The sequence below is a fragment of the Podarcis filfolensis genome (genome assembly GCF_964270895.1).
Source record: "Podarcis filfolensis genome assembly, chromosome: 18".
Taxonomy (NCBI): Eukaryota; Metazoa; Chordata; class Lepidosauria; order Squamata; family Lacertidae; genus Podarcis; species Podarcis filfolensis.
This window is the reverse complement of record NC_139622.1, coordinates 5,379,604-5,401,163: the sequence shown is the minus strand read 5'-3', so window position 1 is coordinate 5,401,163 and position 21,560 is coordinate 5,379,604. Positions and strand designations below refer to the sequence as shown.

The following is a 21,560-nucleotide window of genomic DNA, read 5'->3' as shown; positions in this document are numbered from 1 at the left end:
AGTGCAGTGGATTTGCCTCCTTACTTGCAGGGCATAGGTACCGTATTTTCCGCTCTATAAGGCGCACCAGACCACAAGACGCACCTAGTTTTTGGAGGAGGAAAACAAGAAAAAAAATATTCTGAATCTCAGAAGCCAGAACCGCAGGAGGGATCGCTGTGCAGTGAAAGCAGCAATCCCTCTTGCTCTTCTGGCTTCTGGGATAGCTGCGCAGCCTGCATTCGCTCCATAAGACGCACACACATTTCCCCTTACTTTTTAGGAGGGAAAAAGTGAGTCTTATAGAGCAAAAAATACGGTAAATTACATGTGCTGGGCCTGGGCGTAACCTGAGCAACGCGGTCCAGTGCCGGTCCAGAATCCAAAGGTTCCGCTAGGAGTCAGTCTGACACGGTCAAGGCTGGAAACCAGGCAAGGACAGGTACAGGATCTCAGGCAGGATCTAGCATACAGCAACATTGCTCCCGCAACCTGGGGCGGGGTCTGACAGCCTTTTATCTTTGTCGGGGTAGCGGCCGGTCCTGATCCCCCAACGACTCACCTCCCTGTTTTGCCCGAAAGCGAGCACTCCTCCTGCGAGTACTCAGGTCTCTCCTTCTCTCAGACCTTAGTCTCTGCAGCTCGGGAGACGTTGGTGGGTTACTAGACCCAGAGGCCGCCTCAGCCTCCCCTGGCCCAACCGGTACTGGAGCAGCTGTAAGTGATGGCCCAGCTGAAGGCAACAAGGTCATCCCCGCATCTGGAGCCAGGGCAGGCTCAGGCCCCTGACTCGGCCCAGCTGGTGCTTGTTGCAGGGGAACCTGTGCAGACTGGGACTCTTCAGGATCAGGCCCCAGACTTTGTTCAGATGATGCCTGAGACAAAGGATCCGGTGCAGACTGAGACTCCTCTGGCTCCGAGTCCGAGCCCGAGTCCCAGGCCATCACACTATGGAACTGCCTGCCACAGTGATGGCCACTGAACTTGCATGGTTTTAAAAGAGGGTTGGAGCATTCTAGCCAATGAAGGCCTCCACTGTTGGAGCCAGTCGTGTTTCTGAATAACAATGGCTGCAAAACACCATAGGAGAGAGAGAGCATTAGCCTTTCTCTTTTTCTGCTGCTGCCTCGCACTGTGGACTCACGTTTCGCTTGTGATCCACTAAGACCCCAATATCCTTTTCATATGTACTGCTGGCAAGCCAACTGTCCTAGTCTACTGGGAATCAGGTGAAGGCTTTTTCAAGGTTCCTCCGGTACTTTTTGAATGACACACATTTTACATAATAACAATAAATTTTTATTTACACCCCACCCTTCCCGATTCAGAAAGCCGGGCTCAGGGCGGCTAACAACAAATTTAAAACACTTTATTGATGCAACAGAAAAACAGCATAAAATACAGTATAAAACGTGAATAACAATACATTCAGAATTCATGGGGTTTGCTTGTTTTGTTTTTACTGTTCTAGTGCTGGTTGCACTGACCCTGTTCTCTAATCTCGCTTGCTCTCTTTCTCTGTTCATCTCCCTCCATCCATCCATCTCTGGGAACAGGCCCAGAAAAAATTCATGCGTGTGGTAGACACATGGCAAAGCAGGAAGTTATACCTCTCCAGATGTTGTGGACTACTGTTCGCAGAATTGCAGAGTTGGAAGGGACCATTGAGGGTCATCTAGCTCCAAACCCTCTGCAATAAAAAGGTAAAGGGACCCCTGACTGCTAGGTCCAGTCGTGGCCGACTCTGGGGTTGCAGCGCTCATCTCGCTTTATTGGCTGAGGGAGCCGGCGTTTGTCTGCAGACAGCTTCCGGGTCATGTGGCCAGCAGGACTAAGCTGTTTCTGGCGAACCAGAGCAGCGCACGGAAACGCCGTTTACCTTCCCACCAGAGCGGTACCTATTTATCTACTTGCACTTTGACGTGCTTTGGAACTGCTAGGTTGGCGGGAGCAGGAACAGAGCAACAGGAGCTCACCCCGTCGCGGGGATTCGAACCGCTGACCTCCTGATCAGCAAGTCCTAGGCTCTGTGGTTTAACCCACAGCGCTACCCGCGTCCCTCAAAACCCCCCTGCAATACAGGAATCTTTTTGCCCAACGTGGGATTCGAACCCAGGACCCTGAGATCAAGAGTCTCCTACTCTAGCGACCGAACTGTCACGGCATGTCTCAGCCCTGACCCTTGGCCATGCCAGAAGCCGAGGCTGCTGGGATTTGTAGTCCTGCAAGGCCAGAGCCCCCACCCTATTTCCTTCTTGTGAAGGAAAGAGATAGATGGGGCTGAAACCTGAGCAGAACATCTTTCCCGGGGCTCAGCCCAGCCTCAAATTAATCCCCCTTGACATCTTTCTCCAGGGCCATCCTCTCTTCTTTTCATCTTCTCTCTCCCCTAGTTATCAGCGGCGCTTTTGTAAGGCTCCTTAAAGCGTGTTTTGTCGAAGACACCACTGAGATCATTCTTGCCTTTGTACTGCTCTCCGCTCTGCTTTCTTCCAAGATGAGGAATGATCTGAGGCAGCCTCTCAAGGGGCGGAAAAATTAGAAAACAGCAGCTCGCATTATCGGTGCTATTGCGCCCGTAATCCGGGAGTGATAGCAATCTCCTCTCTCTCACACACACGCACGCATACACCAATACACACACACACAAATGTGGCTTCTGTTCTTATCTCTTAATTGGATATATATGGCGAGAGATGCTTTCAGTTGTTAATAATTTCATAAACTACCTTTTGAGGGCGATCAAAACAGACAGTGTGCACAATTGCATTTCGTTCAAAATCTCTCCTCGATAAACGAGTGGTTTGGTGGCGTTTAAAAGCCCAGTAAGATTGTCTTCCATGAACACGGTCTTAACAGTGAGTCCGTAAGTGATTGTGGGGGCCAGTTCTGGATCCACACGTCCTTCCACAGTGGGGACATAGGTTTCCGGGCAGGAGCTGATCACAGTGAGGATTTGCCAAGCTTACTGTTATGTACTGAGCTGAACAATAGGATCCAGAATGCAGCAGTCTGATTGGTCCGCAGGGGCCACCCAATCCAGCTCCAGGTGGAAGTGAATCAGCGACCTGATTGGCCTGCAGGAGCAGCCAATCAGACTTCTGGAGGAGGTGAATCCGCAACCTGATTGGCCTACAGGAGCAGCCCGGAATTAGCCAATCACGGGGGGCCCATTGTGTAAATAATGTATATATAGCTCGACGTTTTGGTGAAAGTTTCATTCACTGCTACTATGAGCTGAATAAAGAGCATGAAATTCTCACTCAACTCCGAGTATATTTCACTTGCCTTCCTCTTAGCACGTTTCTCCCTTTCGTCCTGAGTTTGAGCGTCTTCAAAGCCCATGACACCTTTGGTAAAGGCTGTTCTCCAACTGGAGCACTCACAGGCCAGTGTTTGCCAGTTGTTGGTGTAGATTTGCCTTGAGAGAGTCTTTAAGCCTCCTTTGTCAGCCACCGGCATTACGCTTTCCATTTTTAAGTTTGGAATAGAGTAGTTGCTTTGGAAGACGATAATCAGGCATCTGCACAACATGGCCAGTCCAACAAAGTTGATGCTGAAGAATCATTGCTTCAACACTGGTGACCTTTGCTTCTTCCAGTACACTGGCATTAGTTTGCCTGTCCTCCCAAGTGATGTGTAAAATTTTTCGGAGACACTGTTGATGTAATCTTTCGAGGAGCTGGAGATGGCGTTTATAAGTGGTCCATGTTTCACAATCGTATAATAAGGTTGGTAGTACAATAGTGGGACGTGGGTGGCCCTGTGGGTTAAACCACAGAGCCTAGGACTTGCCGATCAGAAGGTCAGCGGTTCCAATCCCCGCGACGGGGTGAGCTCCCGTTGCTCGGTCCCTGCTCCTGCCAACCTAGCAGTTTGAAAGCACGTCAAAGTGCAAGTAGATAAATAGGTACCGCTCCGGCGGGAAGGTAAATGGCATTTCCTTGCGCTGCTCTGGTTCGCCAGAAGCGGCTTAGTCATGCTGGCCACATGACCCGGAAGCTGTATGCCACCTCCCTCGGCCAATAAAGTGAGATGAGCGCCGCAACCCCAGAGTCATCTGCGACTGGACCTAACGGTCAGGGGTCCCTTTACCTTTACCTTACAATAGTCTTGTAAACAAGCATTTTGGTTTCTCTGTGAATGTCCTGTTGTGCAAAGGAGGAATGATGAGGGGTGTACTATGTCCTAATTCCCCCACTTGGCCTCTGAATTCTGCACTAGCTGAAGTTTCCGAACTGTCTTCAGAGACTAGTAGCCACTCAAAGCCTGCGTGACTTTTTCCATTTCCTCTTCAAAAGCCGCCTGAGTTTTTCCACTGTACTGTCAGCAGAGCTTTTTTCAAGAAAAGTCGGTGCCAGAACTTCTCCATGAAGTTTTTACAGTGAATCGCTGGGTGACTTGGCGCAGCACTGAACAGATGCCGGTTTGGACAACAGCCGCGTTCACCGCCTGCAGAAGTGCTAAAAACTATGGCATGTTGTCTCCCTAGCTGGCTTAAAGGTCACTCCTGGTTCTGGTTCTGGTCCATAGCTGTCAAGTGTCCCTTATTTGGCGGGACAGTCCCTTATCCCAGCGCCGTGTCCCGCTGCTGTCCCTTATTGATGATGTCCCTTAAATTTCCCAGGTTTCAAAGGAAGCAGCTCCTCTCCCTCCCTCCCTGCCGGCCAGGGAGGAGGGAGGCTCCAACTGTGTTGCTTGGCTGCCCGGCCTGCCCCCCTCCGGCCTCCTCTCACCAGCCTCGGCCCCCGGGAACCTCTCCCCGCCAGCACTGGTGGGAGCCTCGGGCCCTTCCGCCGCCGAACTGAGCGTCTCTGCCTGGGGCCTCCCCTCTGCCCGTCGCCGCCGCTCCCGCTCCTGCTAGGAGCGGCCTATGAATTGCTGAGGAGCCTTGAGAGGAGAGCGAGGGCAACCATAGAGAAAGCAGTTCAGAGAGAGGAGGAGGAGGTGGAGGCGGAGGTGCGGGCAGGTGTTCCAAGGGCTACAAGGGAAGGACCGCAAGCAGTAGTGGTAGACTAGCATAGATGGTCTGATCTGCGGGTTTACTTCGGGCGCTATTTCTCCCCCCCTCCTCCCGCCCCGCCTGATGGAACTGAGAGCTGCAGATGGAGCACGAGAGAAAAGATACAGAACTGCAGCAGCATCTTCGTAGCTTGGACTTCTGCTTGTAGTTATTTAATTGCAGTGTTTCATCAGCTTTTGTCTTGAGCAGCAACCTCTGGAAACAAAGGGCTAAAAACCAGCGCTGCTCTCCAAAATTATCTGGTCCCTTTTAACTGGTTGACTAAAATCCTTTATTTTGGCTGCTGGTCCCTTATTTTCAAGGCTGCTGGTCCCTTATTTTCAAATCTGTAAGTTGACAGCTATGTTCTGGTCAAATAAATGCGCCCTTGCGCAAACGCACATGTGTGCAATGATAGAGGCCTGGCTTGAATGCTCAAAGCACGCTGCCACTACATGCGAGACGGACTGGAGAAAAGGAAACACGAATTGGCCTGCGACGTAGCTCGGTCAACCATGGCTAGGAGCTAGGTGGAGTCTTAGATCTGGAAAAAAAATGTCTAGACTTGCACATGATGGCCGGCTTGTGTTTTGACTTGAAATGTTCATTTTGGACTTCTTGGAAGTACATAAACGCAAGAAGCAGGCGCGGGGAGCGCCAGCCCAGAATGGTGCCCACCTGAGAGGGGCCGGAACTGTGCTTCAGCTGAAAAAAAAAAGCACTGATCCTGCCTCAATCCAGCACCCCCTTTGCTTCAATTCCACACCCCTCTCCTTTAGCACTGCCAAGTCGAAATATCTTCTTCCCTTCCCTCACAGGAGGAGAACTGCAAACATTCCGCCAGCTGGGGTTCCCTGAGCAGTTGCAAATATTCATCGACATTCTGCAGCCACAACCCAGTCTAGCCAATAAGCTCTCATGGCTTCTCCATCATAGGCATGATATAATCTAGGGCAGAGGAATAATAATAATAATAATAATAATAATAATAATAATAATAATAATTTTTTTATTTATATCCTGCCATTCCCAGCCGAAGCCGGGCTCAGAGCGGCTAACAACAGTAAAATAATACAGCATTATAAAATCAATTCATTCTAAAATCAGTTCAGTCCAATCAGTTCAAATCAAATTAATACCAACCATTGGGCTAGAGTTCTGTGAGGATTACCAAAGGGGGGGGGTCAGGCCTGGTGGAACAGCTCTGTCTTTCAGGCCCTGCGGAAAGATGTCAAGTCCCGCAGGGCCCTAGTCTCTTCTGACAGAGCGTTCCACCAGATCAAGGCCACGGCCGAAAAAGCCCTGGCTCTGGAGCCAGTGCAGCTGGTATAGCACTGGGCGAATGTGATCCCGCAGTGAGGACCCCGTAAGGAGTCTCGCGCGGCATTCTGCACCCGCTGGAGTTTCTGGGTTAGCCTCAAGGGCAGCCCCACGTAGAGCGAGTTACAATAATCCAGTCTGGAGGTGACCGTCGCGTGGATCACAGTGGCTAGGTCAGGGCGAGAGAGGTGAGGAGCCAACTAAAGGGAAGCCTTTGCAGGACACAGTCTCCCATGGCGAACCATGGGGGAGACAAAAGAGGTCTGGTCAATGGATGCAGCTCTTGTTGTTGTTGTTTAGTCATTTAGTCGTGTCCGACTCTTCGTGACCCCCTGGACCAGAGCACGCCAGGCACTCCTGTCTTCCACTCCCTCCCGCAGTTTGGTCAAACTCATGCTGGTAGCTTCAAGAACACTATCGTCCTCTGTCGTCCCCTTCTCCTTGTGCCCTCCATCTTTCTCAACATCAGGGTCTTTTCTCCTGAGGTGGCCAAAGTCTTGGAGCCTCAGCTTCACAATCTGTCCTTCCAGTGAGCACTCAGGGCTGATTTCCTTAAGAATTGATAGGTTTGATCTTCTTGCAGTCCATGGGACTCTCAAGAGTCTCCTCCAGCACCATAATTCAAAAGCATCAATTCTGTGGCGATCAGCCTTCTTTATGGTCCAGCTCTCACCTCCATACATCACTACTGGGAAAACCATAGCTTTAACTATACGGACCTTTGTTGGCAAGGTGATGTCTCTACTTTTGCAGCTCTTACCTTTGTACATTCTAGCCATGCAAAGGTTGGAGACAGAGATGCTCATCTCTCCATCCTCCATCCAGGCGAGCAAGAAAATCACAGAATCGTAGAATTTTGGGGTTGGAAGGGACTCCAAACACCATCTAGTCTGACCCCTGCAATGCAGGAATCACAGCTAAAGAATCCCTGACAGATGGCCACTCGTGCAACAGATCAGGGTTACCTTCCAGCCAAGCGTAAACACTCAATGAGTGCTCTAGAGAGGGGTGTGTTTTGGGATGGGGGGGGCATGAGAATCTCGAGGGCCACGTAGAGAGACCTGGAGAGCCCCATTCTGCCCAGGCATGGTGGTTCTTCATCCCTGATCTAGAAAACCACCCTGAGCTGCTTGTGTGAGCTCACCCGCCCCCCACAAAGTGCTCCTCCCAGCACAAAACTATTAAAGAATTGCCGTCTCTTCTCGTGTGTGAGTTCTTGAACTGACGAGTCTAAAGAGGAACATGGGAGGAAACCCTCTCCAAAATGTCACGCATATTTCCCTCATAATAATTGGGTTCCATGTCACCATAAATTACATTCAAAAGGTTGTAACCACCAGGGTAGCTATAAATACAAGCCGCGCATATTGATCATAGACTAACTACAAAATAATGAAAGGGAGACATATTCTCTCTCTTTCTCTCCGAAAGGGACAGAGGAACTAATCTAATAAAAGGAATTCCTCGCCAAAGTCCCAGATGGGTCCTTAAAGCCTCCGCCATCATTTCTGAAGGCTCTTGTGCAGTCAGAATGAGACCTGGGGATTGTATTAGCCAGGCCTTCCCCAATCACTCCAAAGAGCTGAAGGACAGAATATTGATTTCCATGTCTGGCAAAAATTAAAAGCTGCCTCCCCCCTCCCTCTTAGTTAAAATGCTGCTCAAGCAATTTTTCTAATGTAATGTCGGTGGCCCCGTTCCAGAGCTTTTGCAGCTATGCGGAGGGGAGGGTGCTGGGTTTGGGGGGGGGGGGCGGGAAACAATTTTTGCTTTGACAAGAGTCATCGGTAGGAGAGAAGATTTAATATGATTGCCTGGCTTTCACGATAATTGATGACACCATAAGAATAGCTCAGAAACCAGCCGCCTCGGCTCTCCTTCTTGGGGATTTATTAAAGGTGTAATCATTAAATATGTAAATAGTTGATTTATAACCGACAACACAAGGCGGTTAATTGATTTCGCTCAAGCCCACCCCACCCCCCAACAACGTGTGGATTTATGTTGTGGGGAGGTGATGAGTCTGGGGAAAAGATGCCTCTTCCGCAGTCCAGATGGATTTGAGTTCAAGATTCCATGATTCGTTGAACTGTAAAATTCGGTTATCATCGAGCTGGAAGGTTACCCAAAGGTCCAGCCCCGAATCACAGCTCATTATCAAGGACCTAAGAGAAGCTCTGGGTTTCCAATAGTATCCCGCTGGATTTTTATGGGAAGGTCAAAGACGGGAGGCGGGAAGCAGCAATTCTCCCATACAGTGGTACCTCGGGTTACATACGCTTCAGGTTACATACACTTCAGGTTACAGACTCCGCTAACCCAGAAATAGTGCTTCAGGTTAAGAACTTTGCTTCAGGATGAGAACAGAAATCATGCTCCAGCGGTGTGGCAGCAGCAGGAGGCCCCATTAACCAAAGTGGTGCTTCAGGTTAAGAACAGACCTCCGGAACGAATTAAGTACTTAACCCGAGGTACCACTGTTTTCCTTGTGCCCAACTTCTGCTATTTGGAGGTAAAGGTAAAGGTAAAGGGACCTCTGACCATTAGGTCCAGTTGTGACTGATTCTGGGGTTGCGACGCTCATCTCGCTTTATTGGCCGAGGGAGCCGGCGTACAGCTTCTGGGTCATGTGGCCAGCAGGACTAAGCCGCTTCTGGCGAACCAGAGCAGCGCATGGAAACGCCGTTTACCTTTCCGCTGGAGCGGTACCTATTTATCTACTTGCACTTTAATGTCCTGCCCAACTGCTAGGTTGGCAGGAGCAGGGAGTGAGCAACGGGAGCTCACCCCGTCGTGGGGATTCGAACCGCCGACCTTCTGATCGGCAAGTCCTAGGCTATTACTTTGTAAAGCTGTCGGTGCACCTCCACAACTGACTGCCAGGCCCATTTTGAAGGCCCCCACAAGCTAGTGCCTATCATGTGCCAAAGAGTTCCACTGGTTAACAGGTTGCTTCTCTGGAGTCGGGATGGAGGGGAAACCAGCCCTTACAGACTCTCTTTTATTCTTTCTCTGACTTTGGCATTCCCCCGCTTTCTGGACGCCTCCTTTTTGCTGTATTGTCTGAGGCCAACACTTCGGAAGCTGCTCTAAATCAAATAAATGGGCCGTTCCAAGTGAAATATTCTCCCCTTTTTGTGCTTCTGCCTGTGCCCAAAGGGGTCTCTTGGAAACATTTCAGCCTGGAGAGCAATATGAAGATCCTGTCTCTTGGTTGGCTCGTGTTTGTCCAGGAGAGAAATTTGTTTGGTCTCCTTTTAATGAGAACCTAGCCAATTGGTAGGACGCAGGTGGCGCTGTGGGTTAAACCACTGAGCCTAGGACTTGCCGATCAGAAGGTTGGTGGTTCGAATCCCCGCGACGGGGTGAGATCCCGTTGCTCGGTCCCTGCTCCTGCCAACCTAGCAGTTCGAAAGCACATCAAAGTCAAGAAGATGAATAGGTACCGCTCTGGCGGGAAGGTAAACGGCGTTTCTGTGTGCTTCTCTGGTTCGCCAGAAGCGGTTTAGTCTTGCCGGCCACATGACCTGGAAGCTGTACGCCGCCCCCCTCAGCCAGTAAAGCGAGATTAGTGCTGCAACCCTGGAGTCGGCCACGACTGAACCTAATGGTCAAGGGTCCTTTTACCTTTACCTTAGCTGTATGTATAATAGGTTTGTTTTGTGTTTCGTTTTGTGTTTGTGAATATTGTATTTACCAATTTTAAAAAAGGGAAAAAAGGAAAAAAGAAAGTGTATTTGAATGTAAGTAATTTTGCCTGAGAAGAGACTGCGAGATATTTACAATGCAGTCAAACCAGCAATGCACGTTTGCTTGATAGGCGCATGATATGAACTGAAGCTCGCAGAGTTTTCCTGTAAGCTTGCTAGAGAGAACTTTAAGTCACTTCCACTGTGCCCTGACATACAGCTATACAGCTGCAAATATAATGTTTTAAGTCCATTTTGAGCACAGTATACAAATGCGACACTAGATGGCGATGGTGTGCTTATGGCAAATTCAATATATTTTTCAAAATGCTTAAAAAAACCACAACATTTTCAAAGCGTTTTTTTATATGTGTCTAGATTCCACCATAGGGACGCGGGTGGCGCTGTGGGATAAACCACAGAGCCTAGGACTTGCCGATCAGAAGGTCGGTGGTTCGAATCCCCGTGACGGGGTGAGCTCCCGTTGCTCGGTCCCTGCTCCTGCCAACCTAGCAGTTCGAAAGCATGAAGTGCAAGTAGATAAATAGGTACCGCTCTGGCGGGAAGGTAAACGGCGTTTCCATGCGCTGCTCTGGTTTGCCAGAAGCGGCTTAGTCCTGCTGGCCACATGACCCAGAAGCTGTACGCCGGCTCCCTCGGCCAATAAAGCGAGATGAGCGCCGCAACCCTGGAGTTGGCCACGACTGGACCTAGTGGTCAGGGGTCCCTTTACCTTTACCTAGATTCCACCATGGGGAGGGCATAACCAAATATTATCTCCTCACCTCCTCTTTCCTGTTTGCCCTCATTCAGCAATGCAGATCACCTGCTAAGTCTGAGCTCCAGACTTAAGCATGTCTTTTTCACTGAATTAGCATTTTTGAGCCTGCTCCGGAACAAAGCTGCTGTATCTGTTATGTTAAGTTGTGGGTGAACATATCAGACGACACAGCGATTCTTCCAAAGCAGCTCTTTATTTGTAAGCTGGAACTGAACTGAACTGAAGAGCTCAACCAGCCTGCATATATAGAGCTCCAGAACAAGGTAACTGTTGCCATTTTCTAAAACTATCCAATCACTGAACGTCACTTTCGATCCTTCATTTGCATAACTATCTACAGTATCCCCCTGCTGGCCCAGGGTGAGAACTTCAGTACATAACATGTTACTTCCGCCAGTGTGTAAATGTTATTTTTGCCTTTTACAAGACTGTTTGTGTGTCTATCTTGTTTTAAGGGGGAGAAAAGGGGGCGACACCAGGAAAATCTAGTCTGCCTTAAAGCATCCTGGATTACTTAAACCAAAAGGCTAAAACCAGCCTATCTAAGCTTCCTTTTTAAGCTGCAAAGGGGTGGCACTCTGCTGAACACACAGTGGCGTAGCGTGGGGGGTGCAGGGGGGGGGCGGCCGCACCTGGCGCAACATCTGGGGGTTAGGGTTAGGGGGCGCAAATCCACGGGTTAGGGGGCGCAAATTACTTGCCTTGCCCCGGGTGCTGACAACCCACGCTACGCCACTGTGAACACACAAATGTGAAGGAGGGAGGATAATATCAAATAAATATATCCCCTCGTAGCTTCTGTACACATCCTAACAAATTCTTCTCACAGATTCTGACTTCTAAAGCTGTACAAGAAATGTCTTGACTCCAGACATGTGCTAAGCACTGTGCAATGAATTAAAAAGGATGTTCAAAATAACTTTTGTAAAACAACAACAACCAGAAGCTTTTCTTTTGGGAATTACAGGGACAGAACAAACTAAATTGTATGGAAATTTATTCATGTTGGCAAGGTGATGTCTCTACTTTTTTAGACAGCATCTTAAAAAGTAGAGACATCACCTTGCCAACAAAGGTCCATATAGTAAAAGCTATGGTTTTCCCAGTAGTGATGTATGGAAGTGAGAGCTGGATCATCAAGAAGGCTGATCACCGAAGAATGGATGCTTTTGAATTCTGGTGCTGGAGGAGACTCTTGAGAGTCCCATGGACTGCAAGAAGATCAAACCTCTCCATTCTGAAGGAAATCAGCCCTGAGTGCTCACTGGAAGGACAGATCCTGAAGCTGAGGCTCCAAGACTTTGGCCACCTCATGAGAAGAGAAGACTCCCTGGAAAAGACCCTGATGCTGGGAAAGATGGAGGTCACAAGGAGAAGGGGACGACAGAGGATGAGATGGTGGGACAGTGTTCTCAAAGCTACCAGCATGAGTTTGACCAAACTGCGGCAGGCAATGGAAGACAGGAGGGCCTGGCGTGCTCTGGTCCAGGGGGTCACAAAGAGTCGGACACGACTAAATGACTAAACAACATGCTACCACAGCGGCAAGAATGCCACTTGCCCCAAACTGGAAAGAAGAAGAAGTCCCAGCAAAGGAAGAATGGATACAAAAACTTATGGAATACGCAGAAATGGCGAAACTTCCCGGAAGAATGAGAAATCAAGACAACAAACTTTTTATAAAAGAATGGAAATGGTTTCTTGAATATTGACAGATAAATTGCAAACAGATAAAAACATTGGCAGGATTATTGTAATAACCTGCAGTTTCACGAGAGTATATATTTAAAGTAGATAATTAAATGAGCAAATTAAGTGAATTTGGATATACAGAAGATATTAAACAGTAAATTTGAGGAACCGCAGAAGGAGGGAGAAGGAAGTCAAACTTCGAAGTGTTAAATTGATTGTGAAACTGATGAAATGTATAAACTTAAAAAGTATAAATAAAAACTTTAAAAAAAGAAATTATCTGCCTAAGCATTCTGACTTTGAAAGCTGTGGCTACAAGAAATTCTCTTGGCGCCAGACTTGTGCTAGGCCAGGGGTTGGCAAAATAAGACCCGGGAGCTGGATGTGACCCACCGGGCTCGTTAATCCTGCCCACGAACCTTGTGGACCCTGCTGCCCGCTCAGTCAGTCCCCACTCTAAACCGGCGTGGCGCGGAGGCCTTGCTGCGTGGGGACTGAGTTCTGCGGCGCTGGCGCGGCTTCAGATCGGCTGCAAGAAGCTGCTGCAGCCAATCCGAAGCTGCGGACGCCTCTGGGTGACATCTCTTCCTCCCTGCTGAGGTGGCCACATATGGCCAAGAGCCGAGCGGAGGAAGCAGGGGTGGCGGGGAGGCTGCCTCTGCCGCCCAGGCCAGCAGCTTGGGCTCTGCACCCCACGGACCCCTGGCCGAAAGCAGAGAGTGACAACAACGCTACCAAAGATGAGCAGCCTTGCGCAGGGGCCATGCCAATCTTCTCTGTATCGTTCCAATTTTAGTATATGTGCTGCCGAAGCGAGCTTCCGGGTTAGCGCGATCGACTAATGGCGGGTTCCCTCCGAGCTCCGGAGGGAATCTGCTCAGTAGGGGACGGGTCCTGCCGCAGCGGCGACGCGGGGACCCTCAGAAACCACAGGCGCTGAAGCCTGTGGACTTGGTGACTCGGCGGGCACCATTTGCGCCCCCCGACCCACGAAGGAGCCTTTTTAAAGGCTTCGGAACGGGGGACAGGGAGCGGCGCGGTGCTGTGAGTCGACTGCTTCCCCTACGGAGTGAAGCCGCATGCCATGGTCGGAGAGCGCTGACTTCTTCCTTTGAACATTTGGACTAAAAGTAACAACCCGTGAGTAATACGGAAATTGGATTTAAAATTTCTTTTTTGGATTTGGCACGAGCGGGGAAGGTGCAAAGAGGAAGTCCGTCTCCCCGTCTTGTAAACATCTTAAAGCAAGGACTAGATAACTAAGGTTGAGAGAACACCTTCTTCTTGAGAGGATAAAAGTAATTAATTTCACGTTTTGGCAGTATAAGTGAATGTGCTGGAGGATAAGAGTTAATTTTGAGAGTGGAACCGTCACCCCCCCCCCCAGGACCCGGGAGCGATCCGTGAGAGAGCCTGTTGAAGAGACATAGAAGATTTTGACAGCTGTCAAACTAGCTGTCAAAGCTGGGGAAAAAAGAGAACTTTGTTTCTGTTGCCTTTGCTGGTTATATTTGTTACATTTAGGTAATAAATTGTTGAAAATAAAGAGAAAAGGTTAATTTGACTTTTGGATTGGAACTGGAAGGAATACTAAGTAACCAGAACTCCTCTAGAGGGGGCTCTGGGACATTACAAGAATGGCTGCAAGTGGAAAAATACTGACTGAACTGGAGAGGACTTTCCTTCTCCTGGGAAAGTTACAAGAACAAAGCAATGTTTTGGCTACAAATGTTACAACATTGAATGAAACAGTAAATAAACTTGCTGAAACTGGAAGGGACTTGACTCAAGTCTTTGTATCTGAACAAAAAGTTTTTGTAACTGAGCTAAAAATCTTTGCAGCTGAACAAGAAAAGAAATCTGAGAAATTTGAGAAAGTGGGGAAAGAGATATATGACGATTTAGAGGGAAAGGAAGGAGGAGCTATAACGCCGCAGATGATTAAGGAGAGCCAGAGGCCTGCTAAGATGGATATAAAGGAAAAGAAGAATGAGATTATGAAAATCTGGTTTGAATGGAAGAATGAGGAATGGAGAGATCTCCCCATGTGGAGATCTGAGGACTTATGGATTACAAACTTGACTAAAGTGGAAGCTGGAGTTTCTGGGACATTTGGACTTAAAAGAAGTAAGAAACAAGATTTGGACTACACTTTTAAATATGGAGGTCTGGCTGGAAGAAACATGGACCTTATTGGGACAGAGCTTCTCCGAGATTTGGTGTTTAATACAAAGGACTATCAAAAAAACCGGCAGAGAGGAATTGAGAGAGAATTAAGAGCCTCGGACGTGAGGTCACCAGGCTGACAGCAGATAGACTGATGGACATTTGTTGGAGCTCGAAACCGGGAAAGGCGGGGAGTGGGGCTTTGGGAATCCAAAGGGTGTACAATTATACTTTGTTTTCTTTTTGTATTTTGTTTTGCTACTTATATCAAAATGGGGAACTCGTGAAAGGGAATTGGGGTCGATCTTAGAAAAAGATATTAAGAATAAGTACTGACGTATAAAGACTGAGGTTTAGGTTAAAATTGGTTAACTAAAATGAATTAAATATAATAAGGTAAAATTTGGGGATAAGAACTTGCTGAACTAAAAATTGATTTGGAATACAAGAAGGGGAGGTGTGGGGAAGTCAAGGAAATATGTTATTGAAAGAAAGGAAGGTAATTATATGTGTTTTTTTCTGTTTTTTTGTTTTTTCTTTATTTTTTGAAAATTTCAATAAATATCTTTTTTAAAAAAAAGATGAGCAGCCTTGGTGGCTGCGACGCAAATGGCGGCAGGGGTCCTTTTGGGAGGGGGGGTCCTTTTGGGAAGGGGGGGTGCTTTTGTTAATGGAGAAATCAGAGGGCTCCCTTGGACAAAAAAACAAGGACACCAGCCAGGAATACCAGAGCAAAGCAGCAGCCAGTAGGCTTGGTCTTGATTGAAGACTGTCGCGACAGGACTCCCACCTGCCACAAGGTGGAACAGGATGGAAGCTCCCAACAAAAGAGAACCCAAACTTTTATTAGCTGCTAATCCCCATGTTACACCCCCCCAAACTGTTACGAAAAAGGAGCAATGCTGCTGAGTGCTCCAGATGGCTGGAAAGCCAAACAGGATGTTGATGTTTTGGGACTGTACCGTGGGAACCAGGGACAGTCTATTATGTGCACTGAGCACCGGATGTTAGCTCAGAGTGTCACATGACCCTGTACTGGAAGTACATGGGAGGAGTTGTTCTCTCTCTGCTGTTGATGAGAGAGTGCAGACATGTTTTCTCTGCACTGCTGGAAAGACAGAAATAAAGGCATGTAAATACATTTCTGTCTGTCTCTCTCCCCTCCCTGGGGAATGAGGGAGGAGGGATGGTTGTGTTCTTCTCACGTTGGGAAGGATCGGCCGATAGAGATCTGGCCTTGTCTTGCCGGGAGCCGAGACAGGGGAGATCAACAAGGAATCCAAGCCGGGCACCTGGAGAGTGGCCAAATCCTCTGACTGATTATGGCTTGAGATCCCAACATATGGTAGCAGAAGCCGCTGGTTATCTGATCCATGGGAATCAGCATGAGAGGTGAGAGGTTGATGGATTGTGTGCCATCCTCTGCACCAAGGAAAGAAGATAACGTCTGCATTGCAGCCAGAAGCTGAACAGACGGCTGGACACCGAGAGGAGGTGTTTTCCAAGCATCGGAGCCCCAAAAAGGTATGCTGAATATCGGGCTAAAAGTGTGAACGCAGATTGATTGATTCTCTGGTTCACAGGAGAGCTGCGTTTGGAAAAACAGCTCTGAGAGCAAAGGCTTGCATACCAGAAATTCTTGTGGCTAGATAAGAAGAAGAGGTATGCACAGTTGCTAAGCAACGACGGTCAGTACAGTGGAAAGATACTGACACCTGGGGCTGGCTCAGTCAGAGCAATGGGAAAGCGAAAGTTGTTTTGAATTCGCTTCTTTGCAAGGACAGTGAGACAGCTTGCAGATTGCCTGCCAGGAGGCTGTAAACAGCTCAAAAGAGCTTTTGGATTTTACTAGCTCGAGAGAAAGAGCTGAGACTTGGATTCAAAATGGATGCCAAGGACAGGGGGAGGGAAGAACGGAGTTCTAATTCCCCCATTGATGTTGCTACTGGAGAGAATGCTGTAGCTTTGAACGTTGTCCGATGTTACAATTGTGGACAGGCTGGGCATCTTCAGCGGAACTGTAAGAAGCCACGCCAGCCGAAAGGAGCTAAGGGCCGCTCAGCAAAGCCTGAGGCAGCAGGCAAAGGTCATACCAAGTCTTCGGTGAAACCTGCAAAGGCCCTGATGGCGAAAGGAACCACGCCAGATGTTGGAAACTCGTTTATAATCGATGCGGGCTGTTCTGTTCATATGTCTCCACACAAACAGCTCTTTTCGACGTTTAAGAAGCAAAGCTTCGCTGTGAAACAAGCCAACGGTCAGGAGCTGGACGCGACCGGGATTGGAACTGTGTATCTGAAGAGTCTGAACCTGACTATACACAATGTTTACTTGGTTCCTGAATTGAAGTTCAATCTGCTGAGTGTTTCGCAGATTGCAAAGAAAGGACTGAAACTGTCCTATGATGCTGAGAGCTGCAAGATCTTCAAAGATGGAGAGTTGTATCTTTCTGCCAGAGAGAAAGATGGACTGTATTTGTTGGACTTTAAACAAAGTGATTACATGGAATGTAATTCTGAGTCTAACTTGATTTCTCTTGCAGGTGTGACCAAAACGAGCGCCAAGAAGGCGGCCAGGGTCGACAGAGTATTTCAGCGGGTGTATGCTGATGTGATTGGTCCTCTAGAACCATCTAGAGGCAATGCAAGATTTTATCTTGTGTGTGTGGATCATTTCTCTAACTTTGTCTGGATTTATGTGTTAAAGAGGCCACAGGAAGCCTTGGAAAGGTTTCAGGAGTTTTGTGACAAGGTTCAAAATATGCATGATGCTAACATTGATTGTCTTTTCACAGATGAGAAGCAGATTTTTCTTTTACAGGATTTCCAGAGGTTCCTGCAGAAGAAAGGAATAAGACACAAGGTTGCTGTTTCAGCGGAAGCGTGGAACAGGGGTGTCTGTGTACGGGTGAACAAAGAATTGCAAAAGGGGATGAATGTGCAATTGCTTAGTTCACATCTGCCACATGAGTTCTAGGCGGAGTCACTCATGTCGTTTTGTTATGCGTGGGTGAGAAAGGTTTCAAAAGAGTTGGGAAGTTCTCCTTTTGAGAAACTGTTCCAGAGAAAACCTTCTGTTGCCCATTTCAAGGTTTTTGGGTCTCATGTGAGGACAGAAGCTCCAGGTGGAGTAAAGAATGCCAGAGGCATTTTTGTGGGATATGAAAAGGGTCTCTACAGAGTAATTTTTGTCTGAATCTGGTCAGGTGATTCTCACAAAATTTCTAGAGAGTGCTCCTGAACAGGAGAGAGTGATAGTACACACATTTCCCACAGAGGACGAGTCAGATGATGATGATGATTTTACAGATTACAGTGGTACTGAGAGCGACAGTGATAGCTCAGAGAGCTCAGTTGTCACAGTCATTGAGAGGAAATCTCACACAAAGGATAGACCTTCACAGGTGAAGGATGAACCACTGTTTACTATTGGAACTGGTTCTCCTAAGAGTCCTGAGACTGAACCAGTGAGCAGAGAGGATCAGCACCTCTTACGCAGGTCTGCAGATTAGCTGCTAATCCCCATGTTACACCCCCCCAAACTACATCATGGTTACATCATGAAAGGGGAGGTCTGGTGGCAATAATCTGAGCATCCTGGACCCTGCCCCATGGTTCTCCTTGCCCTTCACCAAACACCCATCAAGTGTAACAAAAGAGATCTTTACATTTCCCTGTTTCCCAACCAAGTGAATCACACCCTTTCGTCTTCATCTGGGTTTGTTATTTCTGGAATGGCTACCTGTCTGGCACTCAGGGGTTGGACCAAATGACCCTCATGATCCCTTCCAACTCTGTAATTCTAACATTCTAAAAACCATATATTAATTGTTGTTTAGTCGTTTAGTCGTGTCCGACTCTTCATGACCCCCTGGACCAGAGCACGCCAGGCACTCCTGTCTTCCACTGCCTCCCGCAGTTTGGTCAAACTCATGCTGGTAGCTTCAACAACACTATCCAACCATCTCGTTCTCTGTCGTCCCCTTCTCCTTGTGCCCTCCATCTTTCCCAACATCAGGGTCTTTTCCAGGGAGTCTTCTCTTCTCATGAGGTGGCCAAAGTCTTGGAGCCTCAGCTTCAGGATTTGTCCTTCCAGTGAGCACTCAGGGCTGATTTCCCTAAGAATGGAGAGGTTTGATCTTCTTGCAGTCCATGGGACTCTCAAGAGTCTCCTCCAGCACCAGAATTCAAAAGCATTATTAATTAGCTAATTTAATTTCTCAACAAGCGCATGCGTCCCCCCCCCCGAAGCACATTCAACTACAGCGGACAATTGGGTTGTGAAAGTGGTCCATGCGGGAGGCACGTTCGCAACCCGCAGTGCTTGCAACCTGCAGCGCTGCCTCTGCACGGGTCACGATTCGGCACTGCTGCACATGCACAAAGTGCGATTTAGCGCTTCTGCGCATGCGTGAGCATCGAAACCTGGAAGTAATCCGTTCCGGTACTTCCGGGTTCGGCGTAGTGTGCAACCTGAAAACACACAACCTGAAGCATCTGTAACCCGAGGTATGTACCCTACTTTATCTGAGTGTTCCTTACAGCAGCGAGCCAGAACCCAGGACCCTCTGGCAAAGCATGATGGGCGTTGATGGGCGTTGTAGTTCAACAGCACCTGGAGGGCCAGAGTTCCTGGGGTGTTCAGCTGCAAATCTGTACAGACTCACCCAAGAAAAAGCTTGCTTGAACTTGATGGGACTTGCTCTTGAGTAAGCTAGCACGGAGTAGCACCATAAGGGAACAAGCATGAATATTTTTAATTGGATTATAGGCATGAACGGAGAGAGCCACTAAATGATGAGGAAGATACTAGAAGGGCCTTATTTCAATCAACATGGCATCTTTACATTTATTTCTGGCTCTTGGGAAATCGCTTGACCATAGCCAGAGAGGCTGTCAATCAGTCTGTTCCATTTTGACACCAATGCAAATAAACGGCGGCATTTTCTTAATGTGGGATTTCGCGAAGAGTGTTGCGATCTTGGGACTTGCAGAGGGATGGACTTGATGAGCCTCGGGGTCCCTTGCAGAATGTACAATTCTGTTCTTGACATAAATCTGTAAATGTTGTTGTTGTTTAGTCGTTTAGTCATGTCCGACTCTCCGTGACCCCCTGGACCAGAGCATGCCAGGCACTCCTGTCTTCCACTGCCTCCCGCAGTTTGGTCAAACTCATGCTCGTAGCTTCGAGAACACTGTCCAGCCATCTCGTCCTCTGTCGTCCCCTTCTCCTTGTGCCCTCCATCTTTCCCAACATCAGGGTCTTTTCCAGGGAGTCTTCTCTTCTTATGAGGTGGCCAAAATATTGGAGCCTCAGCTTCAGGATCTGTCCTTCCAGTGAGCACTCAGGGCTGATTTCCTTCAGAATGGAGAGGTTTGATCTTCTCGCAGTCCATGGGACTCTCAAGAGTCTCCTCCAGCACCATAATTCAAAAGCATCAATTCTTCGGCGATCAGCCTTCTTTATGGTCCAGCTCTCACATCCATATATTACTACTGGGAAAACCATGGCTTTAACTATACGGACCTTAAATCTGTAAATAAAACCCGTTAAGTCTACCAGGTTGGCTCAGTGCACGATTGCACTGCTTTGCTCTGAAAGCTGGCTTCACGCCTCCTAATGCAAACGTCTAATTTGCTGTGTTTACAAATGCTAACTTGACGATATGCCCTAGATGGGTTGGGTTTCAGTCTGAACCTAGAACTCCACCCCCCCCCATAAAGGATGGAAGGATATTTAAAGACATTTCTAGACACCCTGTCTAAAAAAATAAATAAATTCCATTTTCTCAAGCAAACTTAATCAGTGTATCGGGGGTTTTGCTTGGTTTTAGGAAAATGAAACGGGTGTTCGTTTCTGGGAAGGCAAGAGGCTTCTGCAATGCCCAGTGGAGTCTTTTCAAGCGACACACACACAGTTTGAAACTTTTCGCTTCCTCCTGCAAGGCTGTCTGGGTAGCAGCTGTTTGATCGCACTCAGTTTTGCAAGTGTGCGGTCTCCATGGAGACAAGCAAATCTGCCTCGAGTTTCCAGTTACTGTCACACAGCTCAGAGGAGTCCGCTTTGGTCCCTGCAGTAATGACAGAATGCCCATTCCCCGGGCAGCTTGGCATCGCTCTTCTTCGTCAATGCTGCCAGTCTGATCTCTTGGAAGGGCCTGTCTTGAGGCCAGAGTTCTGACGCTCTTCAAGCTACAAAAAAGGAGATTCCAACTCAATGCCAAGAAGAAATTTCTGGCAGCAAGAGCTGTTTGACAGGGGAACGGACTCCCACGAGAGGCGGTGAAGTCTCCTTCCTTGGAAGCCTTTTTTTGTGGAAATAATTTGTATTTGGTTTTGCAAATGTAGTCTTATAACAATGCAAAATGCATATCCATATTTGGAGTTTTCTCCGAATCTCTAGAGTTCCTACCTTCCCTTCCACGGGTCCTATTATAAACTTTTTCAACTGCATATTATTTCATCATCCAAATTTTGCGTCTCTCCATTTTATCCGCGGTATCTTCTACGTTACAAGTGTTATTGCAGTCCTCCTGATGTTTTCATCTTCTTACAGTGGTCTCTCAAGTAAGTTATAATTTTTCCCCATTCTTTACAGTCATACCTCGGGATGAATACGCTTCAGGTTAAGCATTTTCGGGTTGTGTTCCGCGGCGACACTGAAGTAACGGAACGCGTTACTTCCGGGTTTCGCCACTCACGCATGCGCAGATGCTCAAAAGGACGTCACGCGCATGTGCGGAAGCGGCGGAACGCGACCCGCACACTCACATACATGCAGTCACATGTTACGTTCACTTCAGGATGCGAACGGGGCTCCGGAACGGATACCATTCGCATCCAGAGGTACCACTGTATTAAAGTTTTGGTCTTCTTGGTTCCTGAGTTTTTCAGTCAGTTTTGCCATTTCAGCTTAGTCCAACAGCTTAGTT

General features: G+C 48.1%; 2 long non-coding RNA genes across 2 annotated transcripts in view; one reads left to right on the top strand and one right to left on the bottom strand.

Annotated features, from left to right (window-relative positions):
- Positions 1–18,290, bottom strand: part of LOC310753660 — a 45,892-nt gene extending 27,602 nt beyond the window's left edge. Inside the window, exons 1-2 of the long non-coding RNA XR_014543433.1 lie at positions 18,172–18,290; positions 15,471–15,509 (exon numbers count right to left, since the gene is read on the bottom strand). This is a non-coding gene — a long non-coding RNA (uncharacterized lncRNA). The remainder of the gene's footprint in view (positions 1–15,470; positions 15,510–18,171) is intronic.
- The window catches only part of LOC310753654, a 318,231-nt gene that overhangs the window by 194,640 nt on the left and 102,031 nt on the right, over positions 1–21,560 (top strand). The gene's annotated exons all lie outside the window — the stretch shown is intronic.